Source organism: Electrophorus electricus, chromosome 10, assembly GCF_013358815.1.
Source record: "Electrophorus electricus isolate fEleEle1 chromosome 10, fEleEle1.pri, whole genome shotgun sequence".
NCBI classification, from domain to species: Eukaryota; Metazoa; Chordata; class Actinopteri; order Gymnotiformes; family Gymnotidae; genus Electrophorus; species Electrophorus electricus.
In genome coordinates, this window is record NC_049544.1 from 6269846 (window position 1) to 6284737 (window position 14892).

The window sequence follows — 14892 nt, forward strand, 5'->3', positions numbered from 1 at the left end:
TTTCTCAATTGCCACACAACTGGGATGCTGATCTCCAGGCCCACATATATACGATGCCTACATGTGAATTCCACCTCCTGGTTATGTTATACCTTTAGGTTTTTTTAGTGTCGCTTTGTAGCAATTCTGTATAAACTGACGTGAATCCTAAGGAAAGTTTACTGAAGCAGCGTAGAGTGATCTAATGCCAAGAGATGTGTTTTATTCTACCGTGTTTTCTTCCAAAGGGGTCATAAGTGCTGGGAGGCCGCCTGCTCAGCCTGGCCATGCCTCTTATTTGCTACGTTTCGCCAGGACTCATGAAGAAGTCAGTGGTGGATGGTCTTAAAATAACTGAATTATTAAACTCTAATTCAAAAGCCTTGCCTGTGAGGCTGGCTAATCTTCAGCTCCTCCACAAGGGGGAGGGGCGGGGGTAAAGTGGGGAGGCGCATTGTTCCGACCAAGATTGACAAGAGGAAACCGAGAGAAGAGATCAAAGCCTCCATGAGATGAGGCAGAAGCTGTCTTTGTGGGGGAAGACTTCTGTAGCAGGATAGTGTCTTTTGTCTAGACAGGAGAACTGTTGCCTATGCACACTGTCACAAGGACATCGAGATTAAAACAGACTAGGTCCCTAACGCTGGGGTGATTATGAGGTTCTGAAGGCCAAATGGTTTGGTTCATAACTCAGAGAGGTGGTATAACTGTATTTTCTTCACACACAGTCAATAAAAAGGACTTCAGATGAACGGCTACTGTGGAAATCAAAGTCTTGCTTCTCACATTGACAGTTTTGCTACACACTGGCAAAAAGTAGGCAAAGCTAAATAGCACAGCTCCGGTGAACTAGATGATTGCCCACTTTCCAGCAGTCGCTTAACCATGCCTGTCTAATCCGCCCTTACTCCTCATGAAACTACCGAGTATTAACACACAAACGTACCACGGAAAGTTTTTTTCATTCTGTCAACAGAAGAATAGGAAAATCTGTAATGCTGGAAACAAAAGCATCACTGTTTCTCTCCATGAAGACAAACAAGTCCAGCATAGCAACACTTCTGGTTTGATGCCTTGCCAATAGCTACATGCCTTATCTCAGTTGAAGCGGAGAAGTGCAAGAAGCTCTCCCTTACAAGAGTGTTGAAGATAAAATTATCATATTTCACACTCATGTCTCACAATCTGGGAAGCAGAGAGCAGGTGGTTTGCTCTCAGGGGAATCAATGCCTGATGCTCAACACTAGATTACGAGGCCTCATCCATCACACTCCTCTTTGCCTGGAGATGGATGTTACAAGCGCACAATTGCAGTCAGGTTTTATGAGTCTTACCTAATTCAGCTTCTTGTGATAATGTGTTGCCAGATTCCTAAGACATCATTTGGGTTCACTGATGCGCATGGAGATTTAAAATGCTACTTGTTTGAACGTCTCGGGTTCACGTCAGCACTCCCCGCTGCAAGAGTTCCTGTCACTCAAAACATACAGGAAGGCAGGTGAGGTCTTGTGTAAACTAAAGGTCGTGTGAGCAATTTTGTCATGAAGCTTGTCAACCTAATTTTAAAAATAACAGTCGCTGCCTTATGATATGAGAAATGAGTAAGTGTTGTAGAGAATCTGTTCGTCTTTGGAATACACAAAATATGTGCTTTAGTGTTCGATGCATATTAGTTGATGGATGGATCTAGCAGGGGGGTCATTAGACAGGGACTGAACAGGATTTATTGGTAGGGGCTGATGGAAGCTGGTCTGTACTATGATAATGTCAGTCCAAAATACCATGTCACCAGCTTTTAAGCGATCTTTCATTTTTCACATACAGTCCCCAGTTATCCCCCAAAATTCAATTTACACAAATCTTCTATAAATATGACACCTTTCTTTTTCGTATCTGTCAGCCTGTCTCTTATTCATGTAGGCCTTTTGGTCTTTTTTTCTTTTCATGTGTGATTTTCTCTTTGGTGAGAAAACATACTATTTATACCAGGCCCTATACCCAAGTGTGCTATTATTACATGTGTGTGTTTGTAGAGATGATGGCTTTGGTGATTAGCATTACACATTGCATATTCTTCACACGAATGGCGAAAATCCAAAGCTAGACTTGTTGAATACAAAGCCTGTCTGTTAAAAGCAGCTATGTTCCTTTCAAGTGTACTTTCTCTGTTATAACTGAAAGCCTTTGATTGATTGATTGATTGATTGATTGATTGATTGATTGACTGATTTGGAAAGTAGCTGCTCAGTCTTGTTTATGTGATCCAACATATGCCAACAGTTGGTTAGCGCTGAATGTTGTTTGTGTCTTTATTACCTCAAACTGTAAGTTATTTGAAATATTAGCTAACACTTGTAAAATTAAAAGCATAGTTTTGTTTTATAGATGTGATTTATTTTGTATATTAGACTGTTTTACTGTTGTTGCTTCTATCACGTATCACCATGGTTGACATTTCTATAAAATACTTTTACACAGCTGCACATATTAGGTGCCCATATAAAAATTTTTAGCCAATGTTGCATGCATATCTTCACAATTTTCAACAATGTGAGTGCCATTTAATTTACTGAACAGGTGCGTAACAGAAAGTAGCTAAAACACTAAGGAAGGCTCACATGCATTTGAGGCGTTGTTCTTGTTCTTGCCATAAACCTCAGTGTCAGTTGTAATAAAACAGGGAAAGTCCCACCAATTGTGAAGCTATATAAAAACATCTATGCTGCACATTTGGACTACATTCGTTGAGTCCTGCCATATCTTGGCCACACTGTTCATGTTTTCTTTTGGTCACTGGTAACCCCAACTCTTCCTTTTTGTAGTGCATAATAGACTTGGAATGTATGGCTAGTAAATGTATTTGAAATGACACATTATTATACTGCATACTGTATTCTACACTACTCAAATATACTATACTATTCTACTACACTATTCTTTTCTTCTATTATACTACACTATTCAAGCAATAATGCTCAATAAAAACATTTAAAGACTTTCCCTGCTGATTAAAGGTAGCAGTTGCTAAGTTAACATTTACTTTAGTTTGTCAGCCTCAGATATTTTGATTATTTCAAACTTGATGACTGTTGCAGAAGACATTATTCCATCTAGAATGTTTAAGATCTGTCATGCAATATTTAGCTTAAAATGTATCTAGCTATATAGTCTACTCACAGTTATATTTGTGACTGGAACAGTTTTCTGGTTGTGAGTTAACGATTGTTTTTTTTCTCTTTTGGAAGGAACACTGGAAATTGTTGTATTGCATTGTTGGATTCAGTACACCACAAAGATAGCTCTATCTGCATACTTGCCTGTAACGCCGGCCCGAGTGCCACAGGGCGCGGAACAGGACGTACAGAACTCCTCGACGTTGGGAGACATTTAATAACATAAAACATACAAGACAACGTTGGCACTTACACAAAACATTAATGCTGAACATTCTTACATTAACAGCGTTAACGTTAATAACAACAAAGACTAAACAACAGTAACAGTGATTCTAAAAAAAACTAAAAAAACAGTAACGCTTACAACTACATCTGCGTTCCGTGACAGAGCCCCGTCCCAAGGGGTGCGGCTCCCGATGCGTCCATCCCAGGACTGCGAACCCCAGGCCGCCGTCCCAAAACCCAAAACAAGGCAAGCTAGAAACTGCTAGCGAGGGAGACCTCTCGGTGGGAGGGAGAGAGGCAGAGTCCCTGTAGACAGACGAAAGGCACAGACACACACAAACAGATGCGCCTGTAAACATACACAGGAGGTGCGGTAATGCAGAGCCTGCTAACCTCGCAGCCTCTGGAGGCCTGTCCTTGGCCATGCTGGACACGCAGGGGGTGCACATTCGCCCCAACTCCGAACACGCTACTCCCCTGAACGGTCCTCCTCACGCCAGCTGCTCTAGGAGTGCCCCAGAGGCAGTCCACCTCCGGGGCCTTGGGCGGACTCGTTCGGTGTTCCTGGTGCATCCACGGAGGCTGAAGAACGTGGGCCTTTCCCTCGTTTCCCAGAGACCCAGCTGGCCCCGTCAAATCCCCAGCATTGCAGTCCCCGTGGAGCCCCTCGGGTCCTGGCTCGACAGGGGGTGTTCCACTCCTCCTCCGGAGTGACCACAAACTTCAGCAAACAATGACCAACACGATGCACATACTAGCAGAGATTTAAATAGACAGACAAACGCTCGACGTTAAACCCCGTGCAGGTGAGTGCCATCACAGTGGGCATGGCTACAAACGAGGCTGAACCCCCCCCCCCCCCCCCCCCCCCGCACGCAGGCCGTACCATGTGACTTGTGGAGGGGAGTGTCCCGTGACATTGCCAGAGTAGAACATATCTACTACTAGGTGTCTTTGGTTATACTACATACTACATACAATTTTTGGCCACAATGAATATGTGACTAGTGTGCAGTTTTCTATTTTGAATTTAGTACGGCATCCAGATTATTGAGTTATACTGAAAAGTATACTGACTTGAATCTCAGGATTCAATGCAGAAGTACTTTTGCAGTGTGTACATGGTGCTTACTCAGTTATACTAAAACTTGGCAAAGTACAGTATGGAAGTACATGATTTAGGATACAGACTTCCATGTAGCCTACTTTGGAACGCTCCCCAATTCTCTCGCACTTCCGCTGCTACTATCCTTCGTCTTCGTTTAAAACAGTGATCATGTCAGCCTAAACTGATCATTCCTACCCCCTACTAAAACCTCAAACAAAACACTTGGCGTTGTCACGAATACAGACATTTTACAGGCCTTACTGCCTTACAGGACATATTCCATACACAATGTCTAAGGAAGGCTCGCAAAACACAGACCGCAGTCACCTAGGATATGGACTGCGCACCAGGCCGCCATCAGGCAGGCACTATCTCAGGATTCAATCCAGGAGCAGCAGGTTGAAGAGCAGTTTCTACCTGCAGGCCATCAGGATCCCAAATAAACTGCAGTCCAGTCATCACTCATCCTCCCACTCCTCCACTCACACCTTCACCCACATCGATAACTTCACAGACACTCATGGACAATCTTCTCTGGTCTCTGTCATTCGTGGACACGGTGCAGTTTCTAAAAGCAGCATCATCACTGTATCGTAGCTAAGGCTTTGGTCCTGTCTCTGTGCAATATATTGTCATATTTATTACACACTTCATATATTTAATACATCTTCTTTATGTACACTTTGTTAAAGCACTTTGCATTGTTGTTTCATCTGCTCATTGCACTCTTCTGTGACTATAAACTCTACACATTGTACACAGCTACTATTTATTTTTTTGCTGCTCTTACCACATACGCTAACTACACAGACTGCAGTGTCCATAGTGAGGATCCTTACTTCTACATAAACAAAGCATATACTCCTCTGCCCAACATATCCTGCATTTGTCTGTATTTCCTTGTATATATAATTGTACTTTTCCATACCTTTTCATCCACTGCACCTTCTTATGTATATAAAGCGTATCTTGTACTGTACGGCTGTCAAATACCTGAGCCTCACATAATCATCTCGGCGTACAACTGTGCCCGGCAATTTATCGAGGTCCAAAATTGAACTAAATCAATTACACTCATTTTCATACTTACCCCAGCAGTGAGCAGAAATAGGAAGTAGTTTTTATAACATCAAAACTATACATTTTAACTGAATAAAGATTTCATTTTTGAAATTGTAAATTTGCAACATGTAGTTGCAATAGTTGATTTACATGGGAGTCAGAGGGATATTTTGATTGCAATAGTGTTTTGTCAAAAGTAGCATTGTTTATGTGGGGGATAGATAGATAGATAGATAGATAGATAGATAGATAGATAGATAGATAGATAGATAGATAGATAGATAGATAGATAGATAGATAGATAGATAGATAGATAGATAGATAGATAGATAGATAGATAGATAGATAGATAGATAGATAGATAGATAGAGTGAGAAAGACACAGCAAAAAATAGAGTACTTTATTTATCCCAAAGAGAAATTTCAGTGTTGCATCAGCTATTCACATAAATGTCAGATGACAGGACATTCACATAAATGACAGATGACAGGACATTCAGGACATTCACATAAATGTCAGATGACAGGACATTCACAGAAATGTCAGATGACAGGACATTCACATAAATGACAGATGACAGGACATTCACATAAATGACAAAAGACGGACAGGCAAATTACAATATACATGTGCAGAATCTAAAACAGTATTTCATTTTCAGGTCGGCTACCGCTGTTGCTGTGCACATTTAGTCCAATAGAAGATAATGTATATAGTGCTTAACCATGCTCCCTCAGGGCAGATCACTATTGTCACCTCCTTAGAGAAGGAGGAGGATGTCAGGTATTGACCCTCATAAGTCCTTTTGTTTATATTTTTATGTATCATTCTGCCCGTGATGGAGGCAGTCATTAAACCAGTTGAGTGACTCCTCATCATCACAGCAGAAAACAGCTTTTATCTACTCTACCTGCTTCTTCACACATCGCACGGGCCAAGACTTTACAGTCGCATAACCACTGCGCATGCGCAGACCTCTGCGAATGCGTGCTAAAGTTTAATATGTCAGCTTTTGACGGCATCGACTATTTCTGTTATGCCAAGGCTAGTCCGGAACAATGAGCCCATTTTGCCACAAAGACAGAAAGGCTGTTGCTGTGCAGCAAAGCCATCAGGGTAGTCTGCTTCCAGGAGTAATTTCATCTTAACGACACAATTCTTTGATGTTTCGTGTGTTTTGGAAACACTTCAGTCAAGAATGAGAGCCAAAAATGCAGAAAGAAATAGAGAATTGTGACAAGTTGTGTTCAGTTCATAATATGGTTCATATTCTAATCAGATCATTAAATTAGAGATAAACTGGAGTCTGGTGTTAAAATGGGGTTGTGTATTTACAAAAGTAACTAAATATTGTCTGGTTTCCCCTCTGCCTGACACATTCCACCCCATACTTGCGTCTCTACCAAATTTCAAGTCAAACACACCTATGCATAGAAGTGAGATAACTGTGCATTAATTTGATTCTTAGTTCAAATATTATTATAGTTATATTCTTTAGTTCAAATATTATTATAGTTATATTCTTAGTTGAAATATTATTATAGTTATATTCTTTAGTTGAAATATTATTATAGTTATATTCTTTAGTTCAAATATTATTATAGTTATATTCTAAGTTCAAATATTATTATAGTTATATTCTTTAGTTCAAATATTATAGTTATATTCTTAGTTGAAATATTATTAAAGTTATATTCTTTAGTTAAAATATTATTATAGTTATATTCTTTAGTTGAAATATTATTATAGTTATATTCTTAGTTCAAATATTATTATAGTTATATTCTTTAGTTCAAATTTATTTTAATTATGTTTGCTTTTTTTTTTTTGCTTCATTTATCTCCCACCTTTATGGATATTGAGGCAATATTAAAAATATTAAAAGTTAGAACTGTGCTTAATTGCTTCTAATTATAATTTAGGGGGAGTTGGTAGATAAAGCAAGGAAAGGTCTACTGGACATAGATACTCCAGGACTTGAACTTTAAAACACTGGGGTAACTTCTTTTAAATAATCTGCTGGTGGATTTTTGTTTTGTTTTTTGTTTGTTTGTGTTTTTAATACTTGGAGTTTTAGTTTTCTCAGTCTAAACAGAGCGTACCGGGGTCATTCCTCGTCATATTACCGGCGTTTGACACTGCTGGTCATGGTGAGATCAAAGCTAGAGATCTCGTTATAATATTAACTGGTGTCATGGAGAGTGGCTCCCAGGCACCTCTTGGGTGTCTGCCTGATTTAAAATCATACCAGGACCTAGTCTCCAGAATGCAAAGTGCACGGTGTCTGCTGTATCACTACTTCACGCGGCCTCTTAGGGTCGAGAGGGAGAGAGGAACCAGGTCATCTTCTCCACCCAATGAGAGTATGTCATGCTCCCTCCGAGTCCTGGTCACAGCTGACCGTGGCATTGCTGGGTCCCAGAAATAGGACACAGCCTTCTAAACTAGTTGATTTTAGTTAGCATCATAAAGGTCTGCCTCTTAATAGAGGAATTCTTGCTTTTACTCTACTTTCCAATTTTCTCCATGGGAAATTTCCACAACCAACATTGACACACCACACGTTGCTGATCACTGAATTTAAGTACTAAACAGTACTAAAACAAATACCTTTAGCAAGCACATTCCACTGATGTAATATGCTGTTTTTAAACCAAAGACAGGAGTGGATTATACCACCTCAAGCAACCCAAACCTATGAACAATAAAGAAGGCAATGGACCAATCCTCAATAGGAACACCATAACTGTGGGGACAAATAGCCCTTTGTTGTTTTATTGCCATTTTTTATTAACACATTCTTTGAGGAAATTAAATTGACAGCTCGATTAGCATACATAGCGAGGTCATTTCATCTGATTGAAAAAAACAAAAATGTAACTGTAAATACTGTAAATACTGTAAATACTGACACAAAATCTTTACACATCTAGATAAACATCCAAGAGAAATCTAACAGGTGTTGGATTGTGGGTGTACTTCCCCTTTAAAATTCCGCAGATACCAAATGCTTATAGCCTATTACTGAGCTGTAAATTATGAAATTGTGTGAAAGAGATAACCGTTCTTCTCTAACAAAGGCTATACATTAGCACCCTACTGCCATCAGCTCGGTGTTTGTCAGAAGGCTGTAGGCCGTGCACCTTTGTCATTATGGATATTCAACGTATTGAGAGGTCCTTTTGTGTGTCATCAGCCTAGCCACATAATTTGACTACAGCTCTGAAGTTTTGACAGGCAGAACGGAGACTTGTCTAAATAGATACAGGCAACACAAAGAGATTGCCTTGCGAGGAAATATTAGAATTTTCAACGCACTCCCACAGAATCTCCACGCTCTCCTCAGCTCGGCTTGACAACTGACATCCATCAGATGTGCATCAGTGCAGCATGGAGCAAAACCACGGCAATTACTACTCAGACCAGTGCACAAAATAATTATGGAGAAATGTGTTATTCTCTGACATCATTTTAGTTCATTCTCTTATTAAGCGCCATCCATCACAGGTACTCGAGTCTGGCTGCTCATCACTTAACAAACACAAGGTCCCAGAGACTCCAAAATGCTGCCTTCACAGAGAAAAAAAAAAAGTGCAGCAAATTGAATCAGAAGTGCCTGATTCAGCAACAGGCTAGGGAGAAGAGAGCAGTTTGAGAGGATTAATTAACTAGATTTGTGTGACAATGGGCCCGTGACATCTGGTCTAGTTATGGCAGCAAGTGTTAATAAGGTGCAGTTCAACAGCGCAGAATGTGGAGTTTATCTGTGACAGTGGAGACAAAGGTAGCATATAGTCCTGGTGCACTAATTACATGCCTCAGCAAAGCATGTGAGACCTGGAATCAGTTCCTTCTCAGTGACATATGGCAGCATGTTCGACACAATGGGAAGACTGCCTGTCCTACATTTTCACAATGCGCGTTACATGCTAAATAAATCCCGTTGACCATGTCGACCATGGTCAGACGCTGTTTTGAGAGACGTCGTCTCTGCTGGCACGTTTAGGTTCCTGTTCTGAAACCCCCTAAAATTGCGGTAGTTCATCTGCCTGCTCAACAAGGAGGTATTTAGCTCACTTACGTTGCATGACCGTGGAATTACAGATCTGGGTCTAGATCGGAGTAAGTGGGAAAGACAGAATGGAGATTTGTAGGCTGATTGGATATTCACAGGAGAGGCCTGGTCTTGGCCTGGAGGAAACGCTTCAGGACGCAGTGAGTAACACTAATCACCGAAGCCCACGCTGCACAAACACATGCACATATTAATGAGGCTCTTGCAGGTATTTGCTATAAATAAATCATAAACTGCAAAGTGAAGTGGATATGAATTTCATTTATCCCAGACTTCTCCAAGACATCTACGGATGTGAGCTTAGAAAGTAAAGAGCAAAGCCTGTCATGTTTCAGCCCGGTGCCAGCCCTTGCATTGTTTGTTAATGATACAAGATGTTTCATAGTTATCAAAGAGCAGTTAATACCCGTCTGAATTCTACGTCTGGATAACTTTATTGCCTGGGCAGATGGCGGAAGGGGAACTCGGCCGATTCCTTCTAATGAAGCAAATATTTGCAGGAATGTACCAAGCTGATGTTTGCTGTCTTCTTTCTTTGCGAGTGCTGTGTACAGCCAATCAGTCGCACTTCTTTCAATCCCTCAGTGAGACTGGATGACAGCCACCCGTCATGATATCTGCATAACTATATGTGAATGCCGAATGCTAACATGAATCCGTAGAGGAAATATTAAAATTCAACTGCGGGAAACTTAGTTAGTTATGCGATAACAGTGCTCTTATAAATCTAAAGAAATTCGAAATATTTCCTTTAGCTGGTGTACATACGTATGTAGCCTACACTCTTGGGTACTAGACACACAGCCAAAGCAGTATGTGAGAGCAAATCAGTAACGTCAAAGGTCACAGTAGCTGCAGCTGTTGGAAATATATGATGCTCTGGTAGCTGTAGTGCTTTAACTGAACCCAGCTGGTACGATCAGTGCTGTTCCGCCGTGCGCCTGTGATTTCAGTGCCTGATGTTTTTTTTTTTATTGTTGTTTGTTTGTTTGTTTGTTTCTCATGTTTGTTTTTATGTTCTACCCTCCAACCCAGAGCTGAGACGTTCCCCGCTGCCTCCTGCCTGGGAGAGTAATCAGCAGAAGGTGCATTTACATACTGTTTGGCTTTTGTAGCTCTCACACTTTCCCAGTGGCAGCGAGGACAGTCGTTAGGATCACCGCGATTGTTCTCTGGAGTTCTCCGTTGCCGGGGAAAAACGGGTCATTTTGCCATCCTTCAAACAACAAAATGGCAAAATCACCACCAATCGAAATGAAGCCTGAGTAAGAGACCAGAAAAGATTACCATACATAACGATGTTTGTGGACCGGAGCCGGTTGTTGCTGTGTCCGGTTGATTGGGTGTTCTGGGAGTGACATTGGAAAGACTGCGATGTCCACTACCTCAAACAGCCCCCGGCGCTGCTTTTCTGGAGCGGGAGGCTGAAAGTGACTCCGCGGCAGGTTTTGGATCGACACCGTGATTTTGCGAACACCAAACAATGGGCACCGCTTGGCAAACTCCCTCCTCCCCCGTGCCAATGTGGGGTTGCGACCGCGGCAGCGAGGTGATGCGGTGTGGGCAGCGTGGCACTGTGCCTGTGCCAGGGAGCGAGAGGAAGAGTGAGGGAGTGACTCAACAGCCCCCGGCTGCTGGCAGAGGCACGCAGGGCATTGAGGGTGAGGTCAACCAGCATGGACGGATCTGACAGCAGGCACTGCTAGCTTGGCATCTCAGGAGCTCCACAATCACTGCCAACCCTCCCCATAGAGGTATAGTGAGATTGCTCTCCTCTGGGGGAGTTGGGGAGTTGGGGGGGGTGCAGGAAGGGAATCGAGGCCAACTCTACTGCCCCAGAGTTTACCACCGCAGGCGTTGGAAGGAAGGAAAAGACAAACAACAAACAAAAGCAGAGCGCTGACATTTAGCCGGGCTCCGTGTGCTGTGGTTCCAGCCTCCGAGTGCACTCCCTCGCTGGCGGAGAGCTCGTCTTCGAGGGACCAGCCCTCCGCGTGACGGAGCAGGGGGAGCAGGCCTAATTAGCCGTGTTAGCTTTGTCTGAGGTATAAATCAGCCTTTGTATGTCATTTCTCAGCGTGAACTTTCTTCATATTGTCCCAGTTCACTGGGGATATACCAGCTCTACATGTCGGAATAACAGATGCCACAGCATTGAGTGGGTCTAGTAAATCTGTGTAGAGAATTGACAGATTTGATCAGGGAAGAAAGGATGTTCTTTTAAATAGTACGCGAAAAGATTACTTGCAAGCTTGTAAAGATTTAAAGATACTTGCAGGGCTTGTTCCAGTGAGAAACCTTGCTGTCTTGTAGCCTAGAAATTGGGTCTTTTCCCTCAAAACAAGTGAATACCTGTAAGGCTTGGACTGAAATGAACCTCAAGTGTCAGGCAAACTCAAATATTGCTGCACTTTGCAGAGCCACTGCTTACTTTACCTTCCTTTCTTAAGTTCACGTTGCTTCCCAACTTTTTATTGTTGCTCTTACTATTTAAGTGGTAATTTGATAGTTTACTGGTTTCTCACAGTTATTGCACTGATTACTGTGAATACCACACACACACACACACACGCACACACACACACACACACACACACACACACACACACACACATATATACATTGATGCAAGACTGCCGTCACGACTGCTCCGTCCACACCTGGCTCTTTTTGCGCTCTTTTTGCGCTCCCCGCTACCCCTGATTTCTCCACAACCCTTCTCTTTCACTGTGAGTTATACTGTGTATGACTATGTATGTGACAAATAAACCAAATTTGAAACTTGAATATATATATATATATATATATATGAGAGATAACATTGGCTATAGGCTATACTAATTTACAGCCTATGGAAGCATCTGTAAAAAAAAGATGCTATATGTACTGCATACATCACAGACATGCGAGAAGTGCTGAGTGTTTATGTATGACATCTGCTCTATGTGAGGAGTTTCCATTTTATCAGGCTGCTCTGCTGTCTCGAGAATATTTAGAGTTTCAGCATGTCATATCATTTTAAAAGGCACACCTGACCGTTTGCTTTAGATAATCCATTGTGGACTTCCTGTGTACGTCTTGAAGCAGGACAGGCACATCAGCCCCACAGTGCATCGCAAGCCTGTCTGGGGGGGGGTGTTGGTGACAGTGCTTACCTGACATAAAACCTTTTTAAGGAAGTTCTGGGAAGGGCCCGAGGAGCTGGACCTGTGCCAGCTGAACCACACTTTCATCCATCTGTCCAGGCCACTCTACCGCGCTGCTGTTCCTCGTCCTCTGTGCCCCACCTCTCTGCGTCCCACCCCCGACTGTCCTCCTTCACGCTATCCTACTTCCTAATGCACGCCTATTCAGCAGGTAGAAGCCTCCGTGTTCAGCAGGGCTGCTCTGTGCGCCGGACTCGGTTTTATTGAACTCGGAGGAGTTCAGGGTCCGTGCTCAGCACTCTGTCACCTTCTCCTCTGCCCTCGCACTCCCCGGGAAATATGACCAGGGAGGCTGCAGACGCCCCTAATTACCTCCACGTTCAAAACTTCAGACTCGCATTTCTTCTCAGTAAATGACCTTAATAAACACATGAGCCACAGTGCTTTCTCTCGCTCTCTCTCTCTCTCTCTCTCTCTCTCTCTCTCTCTCTGCTTGTCTCTCTGTTCCTTTATATTTCTCTCTTGCGCTCTGACACACACACACACGAGGGAGAAGGTTGTCTCAGTGTTTTGCGTGTAAATGCAGTGACTAGCTTAGCCAATTACACATGAGCAGAAAACATAGATGCTGGCAGATCAATGAAACATTCCAAACACTTGGCAGCCGAAAGTTGCCAAGGAGCAAAGGTCTTCAGCAAGATAAATAAATAAATAAAGCTTTAGAGTCATCATTTTAACAGCAACACAAATACAACATTATCCCTTCGGAGAACTTAGCAAGTCTCTTCCCAAGGAGAAGAAAGGAAGTCGGCCACGCGGATTTCCTGAACAGAGCTTAATGAACTGGCAGGAGGGGACGTCACCGACCGCTGCTCACTGGTTGAAGCCAAGCACCACTAACCATTTGGATCAGACTTCGACCTAGCTGATGCTGACTGACGTTCTCTGCTACTAATGGATTTCCTGAAGAGGCCTTAATTGCATGACCACATTTCCATTTCAATTACTTAGCCGATCTTGAAGTTCCTCTCCTTCCCTTGCGTTCAAAGCCAGGGATTGCAGGACAGAAGGCAGAGTGGATGGCAGGCTTTTAACTGGGCAGTGAATTCAGAAATAATGAAATCACGGGTTTTACGCTACACATCGAACAGAACTCTTTCCAGACATGTAAATGGCTTATACCTTATAATTTTCTCAATGCTACTTCTTTGACAGTAAAGAGGTTGGACATTTTCTTTTCATTATATTGCTGATGCGATATCTTTTGGTTATTATGATTCACCGGCCCTCTTACTGAGTGTGGCTGTGGCGTGTGGTCTTGGTGTGGTGGACATTTAGATGATTCATTTTCTGTTGTTTGTATCCACTGCTTTGTGACTGTATTTTGTACTTCGGTGGCTCGGTGGTTATTTATCTTTCCCTTGAAAGGTAGTCTCAGCTGAAAGCAGGATGAAGGTGGCAGTAATTGAGTGTGTGTGCTATCTTTTGTCTGGCATGCAGAGTGTGGGCCAGCAGACGGCAGCTTGCCCAACACTCTGCTGTCCATATCGATGCACTGCCTGGGCTGTGTATTCACTGACATTCGAGTCAGGGACTAAGAAGCACTGGATCGACGGAGCAGTGTCTGAAGTACTGTAGGTATCTCCCCACTCTCTCTCTGTCTCACTGTCTCGCCGTTTCCCTGTCCGTTATTTTTTCCTACTCTCTCTCTCTCTCTCGTCTGGACAGCCTTTTCTTTCTGTCTCCATTGCGTCTCTCACTTGTTCCACAAGTGGCTCCAGGCTCCCACATATGCAGCTCCTCCTCAGCTATTGTAACAAATTAATGCACTTGTCACCCAAGATTACACTGTCGGGCGGCTGGCTCCACAGCAGCAGGAGGGTGACGTCGTCGCACCAGCTGAAACTGCAGAGTTGCCAGCTCTCTTAGCGATCAATAGCGTCAGAAGAGACTGCCGCTCCAGGCCCGAGACTATACTACTTATTGTGTTAGATTGGAGACATGTGAACTGAACGCAAGTCCAAAAACAGTCAGGTATTCAGGCAGTGGAGAACACACAGCACTAGAGTTTAGGAGATTGGGCTGAGACAGTCCAACTTTCACTGAGCAGCATCCACATC